The sequence below is a fragment of the Lepisosteus platostomus genome, chromosome 3, assembly GCF_059453375.1.
Source record: "Lepisosteus platostomus isolate fLepPlt1 chromosome 3, fLepPlt1.hap1, whole genome shotgun sequence".
NCBI lineage: Eukaryota > Metazoa > Chordata > Actinopteri > Semionotiformes > Lepisosteidae > Lepisosteus > Lepisosteus platostomus.
The window spans coordinates 69,758,952-69,768,071 of NC_142613.1; the positions used below are offsets into that span (position 1 = coordinate 69,758,952).

The following is a 9,120-nucleotide window of genomic DNA, read 5'->3' on the forward strand; positions in this document are numbered from 1 at the left end:
TTTAAAGTCAGAGCAGAACGCACACTGAAAGATTACACAATCCCCAAATTATCTCACCTTCTTTTGCCAGTAACAGATGTTATGCAGTATTTAAAATCAAGCTTACATCCAGCATATGTACTGAGTGATTCAGGTTTTCCACAGCTCCAGATGATCATCCAGGTGGGGGCTACACATTAGTGATGGTGGGGGAGAGGAGTTCCCAGTAACACGCTTTGAGTGGAGTGGCCAGAAAAGAGCTATTTAAATGGAAGGGATTACTTTAATCATTATGATATATCACCATGTCAGACTAAAATAACCAGTAACTGTTGTTACTGTATGACCTGCTTCGTACTGGGACGTCTTAATCCAGATATTATTTAAATGCCTCATTGATCTCAAATTCAAAAATATATTCACACCTTAAAAAATTATTAAGGTGTATTGGAATAATATATGATTATAGATTATTGAACAAATATTCAGTCTTCCTTTCAGTGGCTAGTACGGACTTACATCCTTAAACAACATTAAGTTATTTCTGTTTTTGAATATTGAATATTTTTCTTTCTCTGAAAGAATGCTATGTGTATTCGATCACTACACAGAATTCATTTCTTATAGAGATCTTGGATCTGCTCTAATCCTGATTTATCATCGCCCCACTAGAGGTTAGGCCTCAACCATAACGCCCCTTCTTCTGCTTTAAAATTGTCCAAATGCTGACTTGGATCAATCATCGTGTTCAGCCTCACCAAACACAGCATTGATGGACTAACAGTCTGCAAAGCTTCCTCATTGCCTCCACAGCATGCCACAATTCAATTAGTCTTGGTCAGAGGGTGGCATTATTATTCATAAATTACCGATTGTTCCTTATGTCAACAGTGCAGGGCTGGGGTGTGTGATCCTTTGCATGCCCTCAGTCACGACACAAAGAAGGGGGCTGGAGAACCCCCCCAGCTGACCACTTTGTCTGAATTCTGATCCTGTTTGCCAGCTCGCAATTGGATGCTGTCGCTTAGCATAGTCCTCCGAGATAAAGTGTCCTTTTCTGCATACAAAGGAGTCCTCAGGATTGTTACCCTTAACGATATACCGTCTCAAACCAGAGGAACAAACACAGAGACCTTATCAGAATAAGGTTTTTAATTATACATGATTTGTAACACTAGCCACAATGCACAAAAGAAAACGGCTATTAAATCACACATATTCGCAACACCTCTTTTTTGGATATAACAAACATTTCTCCTTTTCTCCAAACTCATTTTTTTTACCTAAAGTTAATCCCATCAGGTTGGGTAAAGAAACATTTTTTTGAGGCTGGATATTTTAAAGGAAGGTCTCTCCTTCCTTTCCCAGAAGCACTGTTCTTCTCCAGTACAAACCAACAATTTTTCACGCGGGATGTCTGTTTACTATGTGACACATGGTAAAATGCAAAATAGTGGAAACATTCAGGGTGCTGTAGGATTCGAGAGGATACTGTGATTGAAATGTTTGATTTATGTTTCCATTTTTACTTTAGCTTTTTTTCTCACGTGACAAATGAGCGCTCTCTTCTGTAGATGCATAAAACAGGCAAAAAAATGAAAGAGAGCAGTGCCAACCAATTCTAATCAGGTGTGAATTCACCTCACAAGATGTGTGATTGGCCGTCCTGTGGTGTCATGCTATTGTGTTTTTATTCGTGTTAACAGAGTTTGGGGAGTTTGGGGAATTCAAATTACTTTGTTAATGAGATGAACAAAGCCACAGTGTCACAATTAATTTATTAACTTTTGTTTTTTGCTTCTTACAACACAAGAACATAAGCAATGTTGCAAACCAGAGGTGGTCCTATCTTGCTCATTTAACAGTTTTTTTCTTTCACATGAGTACTTGCTTTATCAGTTACTTATGGCTTGACCATTACAATTCTCAAATTCCTGGTGTTTTAATAAACTTGATTCTTTTTCATTCACTGAGATTTTTCTCCTCATAAAAACACAAAAACAAGGAAAGTCAAATCCACTAAAAAGGAGGTTGAAGTAGTTCAGGTGGGTAGCTGCGTCAGCATGCATAGTCTGCAAAGGAACAAGTAATAGATGTACTCAATGCTGAATAGAGAAGAACGAAAAACAACGTTTCGGCGATGAAGCCTTCTTCAGGTGTGAGCCTAACACCTCACACTTAAAGAAGGCTTCACCGCCGAAACATTGTGTTTTCTCTCTTCTCTTTTCAGCATGGAATAAACCTATTACTTGTTCCACTAAAAAGGAGAACATTATTGTATGATATTGCCTATTGAACTGAGAGAAGTAATTTTCCTCTGCCATGCCTGACCTGCTGTGTGCTGTGTGTCACCAGGAGTGGGCGGCTCTTCAGCGGTGGAAAATAAGTGCCCCTCCCCTGTAGGTGAAGTGCTTGGAGACCCTTTGGAATGAAAAGAGTCTATATAAAATTAGTAATTCCTTACACTTATATAGCACTGTTCTAGACTCTCCACTCAAAGCGCTTTACAAGTATTGAGGACTCCCCTCCACCACCACCAGTGCGCAGCCCCACTTGGATGATGTGATGGCAGCCATAGTGCGCCAGTACGCTCACCACACACCAGAGGAGAACAGAGTGATGAAGCCAGTTCAGAGATGGGGATTATTAGGAGGCCATGACTGGTAAGGGACAGGTGGAAATTTAGCTAGGTTACACCTGTACTTCGAGAAACACCCTGGGATTTTTACTGACCACAGAGAGTCAGGACCTCAGTTTTACATCTCATCCAAAGGACAGTGCCTGTTTACAGTATAGTGTCCCCGTCACTATACTGAGGCATTAGGACCCACACAGACCACAGGGTGAGCGCCCCCTACTGGCCTCTCTAACACCTCTTCCAGCAGCAACCGCAGTTTTTCCCAGGAGTCTCCCATCCAGGTTCTGACCAGGCTCACACCTGCTGAGCTTCAGTGGGTTGCCGGTGGTGAGTTGCAGGGTGATATGGCTGCTGGCTTTTTAATTGAATATTATTTGATTTTCCAATCTTTCTGAGACAAAAATACACTATAAATAAATCCCCTACAATTTTTAACCTAATTGTTGCAATGTCACGTTTCAAAATTAGCATTTGAACAGAATTTAAATAGGTATCTGGAAGGTCTCTTTTTGAACCTGCCACACAAAAGCATGCTGGCTACTGCCTAAGTTATCATGATAGTGCTCAGTCCTGTGACAATGGGGAGAGGCAACCTAAAATCACCTAAAAACAGCAAGAGTTAAAAGAACACATCTATGTAGAGATACAAAAACATGGACTGAAACATACAAAAAGTTAAATCAGAAAAAAACTAGATGTGCAATTCAATTCAAAATACTTTATTCATTCCAGGAGGGTAATTTAAGTGTTTAGAAAGTGTTCAGAAAGATATCAAAGTAAACACCTTAGTGTTCAGAAAGGTACCAAGGATACTTCATAGTGACACATGAATGGATTTTACTTGATACATTTATTAATTATTGAATTAACAGTTTATAACATCCATAGTACCTGTACATATCGAAATATGTATTTTTTTAATCAAAATAAAATAATATAAAATCTTATAATTACTGTATCTGTATTTAAGATTTTAAACTTAAAAATGTATATAGCACTTTTCTGGACACTCCACTCAAAGCGCTTTACAGGCAGTGCAGACTCCCCTCCACAACCACCAGTGTGCAGCTCCACCTGGATGATGACAACTAAAGTGCTCCAGTACACTCACCATACACCAGCTCTCAGTGGGGTGAACAGCAGAGTGATCGTTAATGGTCTTCTGTGGCCCTGGGCCTGGCACTGTGAATGACTGGTATCCTGTCCAGGGTGGACCCTGTCTTTTGCCTGTTGCTTGTCAGGATAGGCTCTGGCTCCTCTGACACTCTGTATAGGACAAAATAGTTAGAAAATGATAAAATGATAAATATAAAACATAAAAGATACTTTTGTTGATATAGTTCAGGTGGGTAGCTGCGTCAGCATGCGTAGTCTACAAAGGAACAAGTAACAGGTTTATTCCATGCTGAAAAGATGAAGCTTCACATTCGAAACATTGTGTTTTCTCTCTTATCTTTTCAGCATGGAATAAACCTGTTACTTGTTCTTTTGTTGATATGCCTGTTTTGTACTTAGACAATCTTATGTGAGGTAAGACCCACAGCCCAGGGAATTCCAGTGTGATTCCTACACTGCTACTAAATATTTCTATATGTTAATTTTTGCAGCATTATCTCCAGAACAAATTGTTTATTGTTCTTTGTCAAAGGTGCTGTACAGTACCTATGTTAAATTCTTCAGTTTAGCCCTTGTCCATCACTCGTACGTGGAAGACACGTATTTTGCTCGATTGCACCTGTAGAGCTAAACACTGTTTTAAAACTTGGGTGGCCAAGGCCACTTTAAATACCCTTCCACTGCATGATAAAGCTTCCATTTAGTAAGCTAAGTCTACTATAACAAGACTCCCAGCTACAGTTAATCCTATCAAAATCAACTTCTTTATAAAAGCAATAAATCTGAACACTTCCTAATGACAGTGATATATCACAGTTGGAATGCAGGGAAGGTGAGCTCACTATGTACAGTACTGAAACAATGGGCAAACTGGTAAGATGGACAAGGAGCCAGGGTTCCCACCTGTAGCTAAAACAACAAGAAATTTTAGATTCAGCAATATTTAGATATTTCTTAACTACCAAAATAAAGTCCAGATGCGTGCAGATACTCGTGTGGCTACATGCACATCAGTGCTGTGAGTTTGACTGTAGCCTACTTTCATTTTTTTTTAACTATTTAACTCTTTTCTTGTCACAGACCTCAGACAAACATCTCAGAGTGAAGGAAGTTTATCTACAGACAACTTCATTGCACCTAGGTTTTACTCAAAATCTTCATATTTTCTTAGAAGAAACATTTTTCTATTGTATACATATCCGGCAATAATCTGAATAATACAAACAAGGTTTGTATCTACAGTATTTGGGAACTTCCCGCACTGTTTCTGAAATCCAATCTCTCAGGACCAGTTGTAGTTCAGAATGCAACACAATCAATAATGTGGTTTTCATGGCTGAGGAGATAAGACAGATTGCTAACTCATCATCAAAGAATGGACAGGACTCATGCCCCAGAGTTGGATGCTAGCAGCATTATGTTGAAAGAAATCTTCATCCCCCCGGAAATCTTTGAAAACCAACAAAACGTTTTGTTATTTGTGATGTAATGCAATGAACTGGGATTAAACTGAATTGATTTTCATAATAACAGTGTCTCTTGTGTGGTGAACGTGAATGCTCCTGTCTGTACTCATGAGAATCACATTTCTTGGACTACTACATTACCTCACATGTTGTTAACCATTTCACAGAATAACTGCTACACTCCAAAAATAAGGATTTGTTTGAATTAGTAATTAATTTGATTTTTGATGCATCATTTCAGAAATGAAAGCATGACCTTAAAGACGAATTAGAAAGTAAGTCTGGAAAAATATCACTGAATTGCATACCTTGATTCTACTGTAGTATCCTGTTTCAGGCCCATTAGGAATGTATCCCCTCTAGTGTCTGTCTGATTTATGCTCTATTATTTACAAATAGAAATCTCATTTAACAATCTTTCTTTATCAAGACCCCCACAATATCCTTTCAGGCAGCTGCAGCTGTGCAGAGTAGTTCTTTTCCACAGCCATGAAAAGATAATAGTTTATCTCAGTGGTGTGGTATCAGTTTCAGTGATCTTTAAAGCCAGTCATTCAAAGTAGATGGTGCCTTAGATTCAATAAGATCAATAGGAGTTGAGCTTGTCATGCTCTGTGGCAATTCAATGGTCAGTGAACTGCTAGGGAACTAGTTCTGCTATCAATAGGAATGAACCCTAATTGCCAGCCACTTGCAGCAGGTGAAAGGCGGAGTATTAGAAATGAATGGAAGTTCTGAGGGATGCTTTCATTAGTTTTTCTATCCATGCATGATTTCTTTATAAAAAATAAATATGAGAAATAATACCATGGATTGCTTGGAGACACATGTCACAGCATGATATGAATATTGGGACTGCATGACATTAGCAAATTAAGTTGTATAAGCAATAGAAATGATAATAAGAATACACTAGAATGCACATTTACATTGCATCTTCAGTTGAAACAACTAGGTGCTTTATAAAAATCCAAATAAATAAGTTGTGAGTCAGACTTTGACACAGGCTTGATATAAAAGCAGGGCCCGGGAACTGTGGAATCTGCTTTTATCTGTTTTCAGTTGAAAATTCAGTTCAGTTCAGTTTGTCATATGTACAAGTGCAATGAAATGCTTATTTGCATGCATGCTCCAAAACAGAGACATTAAGGAAACACCAAAAACATCAACACAGAGCAGCAGCAGCAGCAATAACAACAGTTAAATAACATACAGCTTAAAAAAAAAACAGATAAGCATTGTGAGAAGACAAGAAGTAAAAAAAACCTCAGTGTGAGCCAGTGGTAGGGGTAGAGTTCAGTAATCTGACATCTTGTGGGAAGAAACTGGATCTCTGAATCTGGAAGTTCGTGCCTTTTTATGCTCCTATAACACATACCAGAGGGAAGGGGAGAGAAAAGTGAGAAACCAGGATGATTGCTATCCTTAGCGATACTCCCATCCTTCCTGAAACACTGAGTTGAAAAAATTAGCTCAAGTAGGTTGCTGTGTCAGCATGCGTAGGCTGCTAAGGAACAAGTAAAGGTTTACTCTGTGGCTCAGGATCTGGACTCTGTGGCTGGAAGGTTGCCGGTTTAAATCCTGCGGCTGGCAGAGGAATCCTACTCCGTTGAGCCCCTGAGCAAGGCCCTTAACCCCAACTGCTCCAGGGGCCCAACAGAGTATAAATGGCTGACCCTGCACTCTGATCCCAAGCTTCTCTCCCTGTCTGTGTGTCTCATGGAGAGCAAGCAGGGGAATGCGAAAATACAAGAAATTGTATATGGCCAATAACGTGATCTTTTCTTATTCTATCTTATTCCATGCTTAAAAGAGAAGAAAAGAAGCACAATGTTTTGGCTGTGGAGATTTTTTCGGGTCACAATTGTCAAGTTGAAAAAATGTCCACAATACAGGGGAGTTGTACTACAGTTATGGACTGACACATGGTCCGGTGTTCAGCATCATTAGAATGCAAGACACAAAAAAGTGCCAGCAACTCCACAGGGATGCCTGACCAGGACAGTGTAAAGACCTGTATTCCAGCAAAAGAGTTTTGAATTGAATGAAAAACTAAGCTGGCAGCTAGAACTGATTTGAAGAACAAGATTAACATGCTTCTTTCATAGCAATGGGCCTAATGAGCCCGTGCATTGACCATCTATCTGTAATTCACAAGCTAATCAGCAAGCAAGGAACTCCAGTAACAAGTCTGATACTGTATACATTAGACAAGCAGGATTAAGGGCTACTGGGGTGTTGCCCAGTAAACTTTATAATTCATCAGCATTTTTAACACGAAACAGAAAGCCTAACATACACCCTTACGTATTATTCAATTTTAATGAAAATAGCAATGAACCAAGCCAGATGATCAAATAACTTCTAGTTACTTCTAGTGATCTTTATAACGTTCCCTTATTGGAATGAAATCCAGGATCTATTAAAAACCCCACCTTTCTGATAATTGGTCTTACTTGAGACTCAATTAAAACATTAACATAATAATTAACAGGAGGATGGGTGATTATGCCCAGGTCTTATTTTCTGCTGATAAGGGGCACCCCCAAGATACAACATATCAATGTCAAGCAAAATAAGTTCCAGTATGGAACCCTGAGCTACAACAGAAGAGAAGTTATGGCTTTGGGAGTTCATGTTTGAAATGATGTGATTTGTTTCACAAGACAACCTAGACAAACCAATTATGTAATGCTTAACAAGTGTATCAAGGTTTCTGTATGGCCTAGCGAGGCTGTAGAGATTATTGCAACACTACCACCTCTATCATTAAAATAAAAGAAGAACAATAATTCATTTAAGGGGTTTCATAAATTCCCTTGATTCTCATCAAAAATAGACCATGCTCTAATAATAATCATTATCATGTAGCTTCTTAATCCTTTTGTGATTCAGCCTTGGAGTACAAAGCAAGCCAGCATTATCAATCTTAGCGATAGAGGTTTCATGCAGGTGGGGGAAATGTTGCAAAGAATTCACCCTTGTATTAAAAAAGTTAAATGCAGAAGTTTTCATTATGATGCTTTATAGTACATGAGGGATGATAGAGAGCTTACAACATTCCACTGACAATACAGCTTGCTAGCGGGCATGTGTGTGCAACTTTCATATATGATAGCAATTAATATCCGGCACAAACACAGACATGTCCTTCTTTCAATACATAACCGATATAGAGTACTAATGAGACACAGCTCCTTAAAATTGGGTGTGGGTGAAATTCATTTAATGTTCAGGTATAGCAACAAACATATACAGTACATTGTTCACTCACAGAGTCTGACGTTTCAATGAATCTCCTGCCTTCATTTGCAAGCAACCGGGATCTCCCACCAGCCTGACCATCCTGCACAGAGCAGAGAAAACCAAAGGCACTCAGGCACAGGCCCCAAGCAATCAACCACACAAAGAGGAGGCATGAAAGAAATGTGTGACAAATTACTCCTTAGAAACTAATTAAAACATTGAGTGATGATAAAACGAAACAAAATAAAATCTATTTAAACACATTCTTCACTCCACTATGTTATGATCAAGTGCATCATTGTAGACAGATTAAGAAGGATTAAAATGTCAAATTTCTAATGTTTTTAGAAGATAGGATGTCAATGGTAACACAATCAAGAAAGCTTTAGTGATGCTCGGTTCAAAAAGCTGAGCAATACTGTTATTATTCCATACTTAAAGCAATACAAAACAAGAGTTGTCTATTTTAATGGAATGTACTTCAACTCTATAGGTTGCATTTGGTAATCATTCTCTATATAATCAATCACTCTACAGGTAATCATTTTTGAAAGACAATGGAGGTATGACACAGTTTAAGAAAGTTAAGTTGTGATAAGATAATGAATTAGTAGAAATGAGAGGCTAATGTTAATAAAAAAAAACAAAATGCCCACAGCACAACACAAATACATC

General features: G+C 38.6%; 1 long non-coding RNA gene across 1 annotated transcript; it reads right to left on the minus strand.

Annotated features, from left to right (window-relative positions):
• Positions 1–3,654: 3,654 nt before the first annotated feature.
• Positions 3,655–8,547, minus strand: LOC148675367 (uncharacterized). Its single transcript, XR_015935595.1, has 3 exons — positions 8,474–8,547; positions 6,466–6,564; positions 3,655–3,883 (listed from the first exon to the last, which is right to left on the minus strand). It is a non-coding gene; the product is annotated as an uncharacterized LOC148675367 (long non-coding RNA).
• Between the last annotated feature and the right edge of the window lie 573 nt (positions 8,548–9,120).